The sequence below is a fragment of the Sceloporus undulatus genome, chromosome 5 (genome assembly GCF_019175285.1).
Source record: "Sceloporus undulatus isolate JIND9_A2432 ecotype Alabama chromosome 5, SceUnd_v1.1, whole genome shotgun sequence".
NCBI lineage: Eukaryota > Metazoa > Chordata > Lepidosauria > Squamata > Phrynosomatidae > Sceloporus > Sceloporus undulatus.
Window position 1 is genome coordinate 17,161,393 of NC_056526.1, and position 11,309 is coordinate 17,172,701.

The window sequence follows — 11,309 nt, forward strand, 5'->3', positions numbered from 1 at the left end:
AGGCCAAATGAAACAGCCACTTCAGACAGTAGATGTTAGGTCTCATAAAAGGGCAGCAAATTTATTATGATTGAATGTAATGCTGGGGAGGGTAGTCATGGGAATTTATCCCTGGAGTGCCAAAATATCTTGATCCTGTGAGCCTTGCCTTGGGGGAAGGGGCATTTGCTGCTCTGTCTCAGGCAACAAAATGTCTCTGGATGGCCTGTTTAAGGGTAGTCACGTGTCTTTTTAGCAAATGTGTTCTGGGTGAGTGAAGTGAGAGTGTTCACCAATGGAAGGAGCCAGATCTTAGTGGTAGAACCCATGATTGGCATGCAGAAAGTCTTGGGTATGATCATCAGCATCTCCAGGTCTGAAATCCTGCAGAGTTGCTGCTTGTTCAAATTAAACAATATAGAACCAAATGGATAAAAAAAGACCTAATATAATAAAGCTATCTTCTAAGAGCACATTGCTATCAATATGCTGCCTTCTCATGTGTGTTGAGTGAGAGTGGTTATAGATTTAGTCCACTGAACTAGAGAGAAGACAGCAACATAGCAAGCCAAAAATGTTTTGGACTTTATGTCAGTGTCAGGTTTATGGATATTCCAGCAGTTTTATGCTGCTTTAACTGCCATGGCTGAACAAAGTATATTTTTGCAGCTTTCTTGCTTGAAAAGGTGAGAGTGTTGGTTACATAGTAGCAAAACCAAAGAAGCCACACAGTTCTCTGTGTGGCCTTATGCCACTCCATTATTCCTTTTTTAAAATGGGAAAACTAGACCTGTTTCTCATGAGGATGATACACACCCATTATTATTGAGTATGAGCTGTGGACTGTAAAGTTGACAATGCCAAAAAATACTGAATTAGTTTGTTCCCTTCCTTCTTGAACATTGGGAAGGAACTATTTTGGAAGAAGAGCTGTTGTAATAGGGAGAGAGACCCAAATTTGGTCATGTTCATTACCAGCATTCTGTCTTTTTTAAAGGGAACTGGTATGAGGAGCAAGGATTGGATTTCTGTATCATTACTCCTAGGATAAATGTGTACACAGTAGGGATTCTAAAAAAGATTTGGTTTGATCTGCATTTTAAAGTAAACCTGACCTGATTTGCACTTCCCAAATGAATACATGGATCAGAAGGCCTTTTCATAATTCCCTCCATTTTGCCCATCTAGTTCTTAGCTCAAAATCTACAAAACTTCGTACAAAATGCACATTTGGTGGTGGTGGTGGGAATACATATTTTAAAACATAAGATGTTGGACTTTTGCATATTACAAATGCACAGGTGTGAGAAAGTATGTTGGAAAGCAGCATGAATCTTGTATTTTCCTCAAGGGGATGGAGAAATAGGGCACAGCTTAATCATGCACGAGCATTTGCAAAAACTGAAAAGGACCTTCAATTTACAGCATTAAAAGATTGCATTGTAGACTACAGCTTCCCAAACTCTCTTAGCCAGCCTAGCCATTCAGGGGTTTCAAGGCATTGCAATCCAAAAATGTAATTTTTTCCAAAATGTAATAATCAAAAAGTAACTACAACTCCAGAAATGCTGCTTGGGGAATTCTGGGAGCTGCAATTCAAAAACACTAATTCTTTCTGTAACATGCACACCCACCCCATAGTTCCTTTGGTATACTTTTTGTCGTGTGCTTTCAAGTTGTTTTTGATTTATGGCAACCCTACGGTAAACCTATCACAGGGTTTTCTCATATTTATGGGTGGGGAGCTCTATTGCCTTCTTCTGAGGATGAAAGAGAATGGCTTCCCCAATGTCACCAAGTGAGTTCCCATGGTCAAGCAGGGATTCCTAGCCCAATATGAGTCAAAACACTATGCCACAAAGGCTTTTGCTAGTCTAATTGGTTAGATGCAAATGAAGAAAAAGAGAGCCTAGATTACAAGTGCAAAGATTATCATCCACCAAAATAAGTCTGATGGAGGTCTGGTGATGGAATGGTAAAATTCAGTTGGAGAGAGGCCATCCCTTTTATCACTATAGTTCCCTGTATATCTGTAGATCCAGTTCCATATGACCAGGAGGTTATCCAAAGCCACTTTTGGCGTGGGATGGTGGACTGTATGGTAGAAAGAAGAAAATTATGCTGGAAGAATATAGAGGTAGTCTCTGTGGTCCAATCCACAGAGAGCTGTAGTTAGTGTGACATTTAGCCATCTTTGTCAGAGAGCTTTTGTGCCACTATAATAAACTACAATTCCCAGGATTCCCAAGCCAGGGCAGTTGAAGTAGTGTCAAACTGGATTATTTCTGCAGTGTGGATTGGACCTAAATCTTCCAAACACTTTGGATTACAATTCCCATGATCCCCATCCAATGTGGAAAGCAAGGCTGTTGGTGGGGGTGGACAGCCATTCCTTTTGAAGTCAAGTGAGGACCATGATCAATGTTGGGTGAAGCCACAGCCAAGAGAGAGCAAGCTTTGCAAGGCTGCATAGATTTATTTGCTCCCTGTATCATCTCATCCTTTCTCTATCATTACCTCTTACATGAGAGCCAATACTGTATAATGGTTTGAGTGTCGGACTGCGATTCTGGAAACTAGGGTTCAAATCCCCTCTCAGACATGAAAACCCACTGGCTGACCTTGAGCAAGTCATACTCTCACAGCCCTAGAGAATGGCAAACCCCCTCTGAAGAAATATGTTTAGGAAAACCCTGTGGTAGCTTTACTTTGGGTTGCCATAAGTCAAAAATGACTTGGAGGCAGAAACAAAAACAATTTCTTATAGGAGTTTATCACACCTGGGCTAATGTTGGCATTAAAGAGAGATTAAAGCACATTTAAAGCATCCCACAAATAAAGCAAAAATGGCATGTAATTGTGTAAAGCCCTGATGGCGCAGTGGTTAAATGCCTGTACTGCAGCCACTCACTCAATCACAAGGTTGCGAGTTCAAGACCAGCAAAAGGGCTCAAGCTTGACTCAGGCTTGCATCTTTCTGAGATGGCTAAAATGAGTACCCAGATTGTTGGGGGCAAATTAGCTTACAGTTGTAAACCGCTTAGACACTGCTTAGGCGGTATGAAGAGGTATAAAAATGAAGCTTGTTTAAATGATTATCATACACAATTGCGCAAATAAAGGGATGTTGGAAATGCATTGTCTCTGAAATCCAAAAGTAAAAAGATGTGCATTAATGTTTTTTGTGACCACTTTAATGGTGTGTTTTGTGCAACATCATGTGAAATCATTTCACGTAATTACACGATTTTACTGGGATATTCACGGGACAAACTCCCGATGTCCTTCATATGATAAATTCCATACTCACACCAGAAGGATCACTCTAGAGAACAAAAGTGGGTCAACAGCAGCCAGGGATCTGGAAAATATGGAGTGCCAAGTTCTCCATTGCTGGAACTGATAAATTGTGTTGCATGCCAATATAATTCTAAAGTTCTCACAAGTATATGGTAGCAATGGAAAGTTTGAAAAGTCCTAGAAGCCCTGTGAAGGCTTGTTTTGGAAAAGCTGTTTCAGATAAATGGGGGGAAGACCCCCCACAACCAGGCTCCTGAGATTTCATATCACCTCAGCAGCCAAAATAAGTACCTCTCTTGTTGAAGACATATGGAGAAACTGTTGTGATCTACAGTCAAAATCTTTTTACTGAAGGAGCCAAAAATTAGTTTTGGCTTCATTTCTACATTGCAAAGCATAAGCGTTTCCAGCAATATTTTCACACTACTTTGGAACTGATAGATATCTGGAAATTGAAACCCACTACCATTATATTCATGGGGCCCAAGCTGACCACTTGCTTGTAGGGGGTGAAAAATGAACACAGCAACCCAAAACACTTGGGAAGAAAGGATACCAAAGAGGTGTCCCCTGGGATTTCCCCCTCTTTTCCTAGAAAGTAACTCAAATATTAAAAATCATGTGTTTCTATGTAGCCATGTTGCAGTTTAAAATGTCAGTGTTTAACCTTCTTTGAATGTGTCTTCTTCATGTCACGGCAAGCAACACATAAAACCAAAAATAGGGATTAACCAGGGTGAGTCTTTTAGTGTCTGAACTGACTGCAAAACAATAGGACCACAATGCAACATTAAAGAGTTAGGTGTGCTCAGGAGAGAAAAAGATATGCAAGTTGGCAGTGTGCCGTTGTGGTTAGAAGGCCAAGCTAAGACTGGGGCGATCCAGATTTCAGCTGTGGAGCTCAACTTGGCCCAGTGATTTTCTTAGTCTATCTCATAAGGAGAGTATTGTGAGACATAGTGGTTTGAGCACTGGATATGACTCTGGAGACCAGGATATGATTCCCAGCTGAGCCATGAAACCCACTGGGTGACCTTGGGAAAGTCACATACTCTCAGCCTCAGTGGAAGACAATAGCAAGTTCCTCTGAACACATCTTGCCAAGAAAACCCCATGATAGGTTCACTTTAGTGTCACCCTAAGTCAGAAACAACTTGAAAGCATACAACACACACATCTCACCAGGGACTTTATTACATGAGGTTTGAAAAGCAAAATTAGAGCAGGATAGGAGTGTCTGTGGCTGTACCTTATCATGTGATGCTTTGTTTGTCCAATAGTTGGTCTATAGTCCATCCACTGCTAGAGTGCTCCTTTTCATTGGTGGATAAAAATTTTCAGTGCCTCCCAATCATTAGGCTTTTTCATTGTTGAGTCAGGTGTGATATTGATAAGCAGTCAGTTGTGTGGTGCAAGTAGATGCAATTATCCCCCTCTCCTCTATGCCCAAGCAAACTGTTTTTCTTCTCCCCCCCCCCCCCAATTTCTTTTCTTTATTGTTGTATTTCTTTTTACTTAATGGATTGCTATGATTGTGCAATTGCATTTAAATTAAAAAATAAATACTAAGCGAAAGATATGCTGGGATGGGAATAAGGCAAGAAGGCAGGGCTGTGGAGGCCAGCATGAGGAAGGCAGAGTTCAGGACAGAAGCACAACCATAGTGATATATGGTAATGAATGTCCCCAGCCTGGTATGTCTGCATTTCCTAGACTAACACATTATGGCACCTTATAAGCCTGTTGTCATAAAGTCCAAGGTTGTTATGAGACTAAAATGGTGTGTATGCATGTGTTTGAGGTGATCTTATTAGCAATCCTGAGTTCTTTGGAGGAAGGACAGGATAATAAATAAGCAGAATTGACTTAAGGGGATTCTGTGTGGTATTGTGACCTAACTGCTGAATCTAAACATGTACATTTTCTTTATGACACAGATTTCATCAATCCCTTTTAACCCAGAGGTTTCTGAAGTCATAGAATTCTATAGTTGGAAGATGCCACAAAGGCCATCTAGTACAACACCTGCAAGGCAGGAATGTACAATTAAGCACTCCCATTCAACCTCTGTTTAAAGATCTCCAAAGATAGAAAGTCCACCAGTTTAAGGCAGTTCATTCCACTGTCAAATAGTTCTTTCAGTAACAAATTTCTTTCTAATGTTTAGGAGGAATCTCTTCTCTGGAAATTTGAATCCATTGGTTCACGTTCCAGTCTCTGGAGTAGCAAATGGTTATCAAGTTATCCTATCTATCTTTCCATCCCTATAGTGGTAGTGGCATCTGGATTTCTACCAAAATTGGTTAGCATTCAGAAGAGTTTTGTGTGAAGCTTTAAACTAGGTGCTGGAAACACATGGCTCTCCAAATGTTTATGAACTTTAGGACTGTAACTAATGGTGATGAATCTTGGGGACTGGAGTCCAATAATGACTGCAAGGCCACAAGCTCTGCATTAAAATGACCCATTTATGTTTGCATGATGTAGACTAAGGCCCTGGACAGACAGGCCCTTTGCAGCATCATGGCGACGTGCTAGGGTTGCCTTGGTGCAGCGCGTACACATGCCCCGCAACCCTAGCACATGACAAGGACGTCACAGCTGTGCAGCAGCATCTACATGGCGTGCACAGCTATGATGTCGCAGCAGCGCAGCGTCCAAACAGCACTGTGCTGGTGGTTTGCAGCGGCACAACTGTGCCGCAAAAAGGAGCTGCTCCCGGGCGCTCCTTTTTTGCTGCACAGCAGCATCGCACAATTTTGTTGCTGTGGCGCTGTTGCGGAACAAAGAGAGGTGCCTTCCCTGCATCTCTTTTTGGTGCTCTGTATCGCACCTAAGCTTAGCCCGTATGACTCAATCAAAATTAGCTACACAGTGGGGCTGATGTGACTCTCTAGACAAAGTACAGTCGGCCCTTCTTATACACGGATTTTTTATACATGGATTCAAGCATACACGGTTTGAAAATGTTCCAAAAAAGTATAAATTTACCTTGATGTTCCATTTTTTATTAGGGACACCATTTTGTTATGTCATTATATTTAATAGGACTTGAGCATACACGGATTTTGTTATACATGGGGGATCTTGGAACCAAACCCCAGCGTATAATAAGGGTCCATTGTACTGTATTTATGGGGAGGGATTATGTGAGATCAGTGAAGCTTCTCTTTCTTCATGAAAGAGCTGTGATGGAGGGTTGGTCATTTATTATTTCATCTGAGTTGGTCTCTTGAGGTCTCTCTTTTGTTTTGTAGAATGTGTGTTTGTGTGCATGCTCGCACACTCTCCTTCAAATTACCTGTCAACGTATGGCTTCATGAATTTTATTGGTTTTTCTTAGGCAACAAGGTGGTTTTCCCATTTCCTTCAGCTTCATTTAATCTCCTGTTTGCCTTTCTTGTTAATTTGTTAATTTATCCATTTCATGAATTGGTATATTAAGATAGCAAAACACATTCTCTCTTGCCTACCCAAACTGCCTCTAATTGTTTTTGTTAGGTGTTAGATGGAAGGCAGGAAGGCTAAATCACCAGAGAAAAGGCAGAACATTTATCTTGGACCACTTGAGAGTAATTTTATCTGCCTTCATTGTAAATGAGCAGGTATAAATTGCCAAGGCATTACTGCATCAGCAGCCTACTTAAACACTTCAAGGGGTAGGACCAAGTAGTTTTGCTCAGAATAGAAATAGAAAAATCCCAGCAACCCAACAGCAGAGGCAAGACCAGTAGTACAAAAACAAAAGTGATGAGTTCCCTGGAAGCAGAAGCTTTCAGTCCCTTCTCTTCCCCAAGAGTTTTAGGAACAGGTGGATAGAGCAACTAAGGGACCCTCAGAGGGAAGTTTCACACATCAGCCAAGATCAGTAAATGCCTTAAGGTGGAGCAGGGGGATTCATCAAGGGATCTCACCAGTTAGACTGTTGGTAAAGCATCCTCTTTTCAATACTGCTTCCACTTCTTTATGCTGCATGATTGAATCCTTTAATATCTGTCCAGTATTCAGCTGCCCGTATTGTCACATCCGCTCGCCGCTTTGACCATGTTTCTCCTCTTTTATCCTCCCTTCATTGGCTCCCCTTCCCCTTTCGCATCCGGTACAAGCTTTTGTTACTGACTTTCAAAGCTCTGCATGGGTTGGCCCCTCCTTACTTATCTGACCTTCTTTCTCCTTACATTCCTACTCGCACCCTCCGCTCTGGTAGTCAGGGTCTCCTGTCACAATGTAGGACTACCACTGCCCCCTCCCGAATTCGTCCCTTCTCGCTTGCTGCCCCTTACTCCTGGAACCTTCTTCCCCCACATGCACACCTCATCACTTCTCTGCCCAGTTTCAAAACTGAATTAAAGACTATATTGTTTAGAGAAGCATTCCCAGAGGTGAGCCCCTCTCTGACCCAGGAAGCCTCCTTCTAACCATCCATCAAGAAGCCAAGCCCTTCCTCCAGTCCATCTGCCTTGGTCCAGATCTCGGAGGTGGAAAAGATCTGCTGGACCTGATCCTATTCCCCACCACCACTCCCTTCTCCTTTTGTGTCGTGTCTTTTAGATTGTAAGCCTGAGGGCAGGGAACCGTCTGACTAAAAAATTGATGTACAGCGCTGTGTAAACTTACAGCGCTTTATAAATAAAGGTTAATAATAATAATAATAATAATAATCTTCTTAGTAGGATTGCTGTAGAATAAATCAATACAACACTATTTCCTCAAGTAAGCCATCATTTCAGTATAATAAATTATTATGATTATTGTAAATCTTAATGTTTAACAGATTCAGTTGATTAATGCTTTGGGGGACAATGCCAGGACAAAAGAACATAAATTTGTGGAGATTTAGCAATCAACAACTTTTAAGAATTCCATTTGCCATTAGGGAAGCAGCAAGGTGTACACACAGAAAAACATAGATTTCACCCTCTAAACATTTTCTAGGTAAATCCCCTCTTTAGGAGCTGCTGTGTGTTCAAATTTGGGGCGGGGGGATATGTGAAAAATATTAAAAACTTGTAGCCATTTTTGTTTCCAATGCAAATCAGCAGGGGACGACTGGTGACATAGGAGTCTTCTGCATGAGCCCCATTCTAGCAGCAAGCATGCTAGCAAAAATAAAGTGGGAACATACCACTTTCAAGACATCCGTCACTGCACCTCCACTCAGTTGCATGATGGCGGTTGCTTCTCTCTTTTCCTGACTCTTCATAAACTCCACCTGCTTTATGCCCTACTCAGTATGCCTTTGGAGAGGGTTCACTTTTTTCACATAGTTCTGAAGCTCTGCTACCACAATTGAAGTGAAAGAAAGAAAGAAAGGTAATAAAGGTAACTTGGAGTAGCGAGGGATCTTTCTTCCTTCTCACGGGCCCTCTCTATGGCTAAACAGAATTATTACAAATCATTGATCTCCGCCAATGAGAGGCGCCCGCAGCGTTTGTTCTCCACCTTCAACACTTTGCTTAAACCTCCCTCTCCTCCTGTCTCTTCATCATTCTCTCCTAATGACTTTGCTAACTATTTCATCTCTAAGATTACCACTATTCGCTCTGAGATAGTCCCTCCTGATTCTTCTTCTGCTCTTAATCTTCTATCGCCTTCGCCTAACAAATTTTCTATGTTTCCTCCTGCCTCTTTGGATGAACTCTCCTCACTTCTGAACTCTTCCAAACCTGCAACTTGTTCTCTTGATCCAATTCCTACTCGTCTTCTAATCTCTATAGCTCCCTCCTTTCTACCCTCGCTTCTCCATATCTTCAATCTCTCTCTCTCTACAGGCTCGTTCCCCTCAGACTTCAAACATGCTCTCATTTCCCCAATTCTGAAAAAACCTTCTCTTGACCCCTCCTCCTTGTCTAGCTATCGTCCGATTTCCCTTTCTTTCTAAGGTTTTGGAACGGGTTGTCTATTCACACTGTCTTGAGTTTCTTGAAGCCAATTCCATCCTCGATCCCTTTCAGTCTGGCTTCCGCCCAAGGCATTCTACAGAGACAGCTCTCACCAAGATCTCGAATGACCTTTTACAGGCCAAGGCTAATGGCCTTTACTCTGTTCTCATCCTTCTTGATCTGTCTGCAGCAAGGACGTAGCCAGGATTTTGGGAAGGGGGGGGTCAAGACTAAGTGCCACCATTGTGAGAGGCTAAGAGCCCCCCCCCCACCAAGACACAAAAAGAGTGTCGAGCATTTACCCTCGACACTTTGATGGCACCACTTTAACTTCCGTTATGGCTTCGTGCAATGGAATCTTGGGAACTGTAGTTGAGTCATCTGTCAGGTGCCACAACAAACTACAAATCCCAGCATTTCACAACATGGAGCCAAGTGCAGTTAAAGTGGCATCAAACTGGATTATTTTTTCAGTGCAGATGCAAACTGAGTCCTTCCTCTGAAGGTGTTTACATCAGATAAATTCAGCTCGATAAAGCAAAGTGCAGCTGCTCAAGCAATGAGCGGCAGCCACTCTGTTCATGCTCAGAGACACTCTGCTCATGCTTTGAGACACTGTATTCCAACATCTGAGCTGAGCTACGAACCCAGGCTGCATCCACACATTTCATTCCCACTTCCAAGAGGGATTTTTAATTTTGAGATACACACACACACACTCACACACACACACACACACACACACACACACACACCTTTTAATTCCAAGACCTACCTATCTATCTATCTACCATAATTTTTAATTCCAAGCCATTATACGTTCCTTTCTTTTTATATTAAACAAACCCCTTTAAGAGAATCCTATTTTGGGAGAAAGGCAGGGTATAAAATCAATCAATAAAAAATTATAGTGCAATAGTCCATCAGTGCATGGCTTACATTATAAGACTTTATACCTTTATACATTTAAAAACTATTAAAATCCCAGTAGGCTCAGAGTGCTACAGAATCATGGAATCATAGAGTTAGAAGAGACCCCTAGAAGGGCCCTGATCCAGTCCAACCCCATTCTGCCATGCAGGAACTCCCAGTCAAAGCATCCTCAACAAATTATGTAATGGAGGTGTCCATCTACATTGTAGAAAGATATACTATAGATTAATGCTATGGAAAATCACCACCTTGAGTCTGTATATTGGGAGAAAGGCGGGATATAAGAAAATAACAACAACAACAATATCTGGGTATTGTAGTTTTGTGAGACATTTAGCTTTCTTTGTCAGAGAGCTCTGGTGGCACAACATACTACAAATCGCAGGATTTTCCATAGCATTAAAGCAGTGTCGAACTGGATTATTTCTGCAGTGTGCAGCCTTATTAAACTGCAGTTCCCATCAGTCTGTGGTGCTGCTGGATGATGGGGCCTGCAGTCTAACATTGCCTGGAGCAGGGCCATAGGACTCCACAGCCACGATTCATCATCTTAGATTGAGTCCATATATTAATTAATTAATCATAAAAACATAGTCAGAAGAGACCGCAAGAAGGGCCATCCAGTCCAACCCCATTCTGCCATGCAGGAACTCTCCATCAAAGCACCCCCATTGACATGCTGAAAAAGGGCCAGCTAACTGTATTTTATTCTATTTGTCTTTTAAAAAAAGAGAAAAAACAAGGCTGGAAGGAAGCCTCTTGCCTTTTTGTATCACAGACCCTCCTCTTTTTTGTTGTTGCAAAAATCCAGAAATGACTGTTTTTGAAAACCTGAGTCCATTCTCAGGAGAAATGTCCAGAGTAGTGTCTGAGTCTCCTTTCTCTGGACTTCCAAAACCCCAAACTGACCCTGAGAGCATCTGGTCTGACCCCCAACTCAAGGAAACTTGGAAATCCTGAAGGTTTAGATCAATGACTGAATTATTGAATTATACAAGGCGGCATAGTGGTCTCAGGGTTTTGCTGAAGCTCAGTATGCAGAAGCACAACATTATTTTAAAAAATATTGTGCATTAAATTACCTTCAGTCTATGTCTATGAGATGCATATGAAACATACATGGATCCCATCTCCCAGTATAATATCCCATTAGACATAATACTGTACATAAATATACCAAAATCTGAAAAACTCCAAAATCCAAAATACATCTAA

General features: G+C 41.7%; 1 protein-coding gene and 1 long non-coding RNA gene across 2 annotated transcripts in view; one reads left to right on the forward strand and one right to left on the reverse strand.

Annotated features, from left to right (window-relative positions):
* The window catches only part of RERG (RAS like estrogen regulated growth inhibitor), a 152,250-nt gene that overhangs the window by 36,182 nt on the left and 104,759 nt on the right, over positions 1-11,309 (forward strand). The window lies entirely within an intron of this gene.
* LOC121930616 overlaps positions 7,939-11,309 on the reverse strand; it is a 3,518-nt gene continuing 147 nt past the window's right edge. Inside the window, exons 2-3 of the long non-coding RNA XR_006103975.1 lie at positions 8,405-8,556; positions 7,939-7,957 (exon numbers count right to left, since the gene is read on the reverse strand). This is a non-coding gene — a long non-coding RNA (uncharacterized LOC121930616). The remainder of the gene's footprint in view (positions 7,958-8,404; positions 8,557-11,309) is intronic.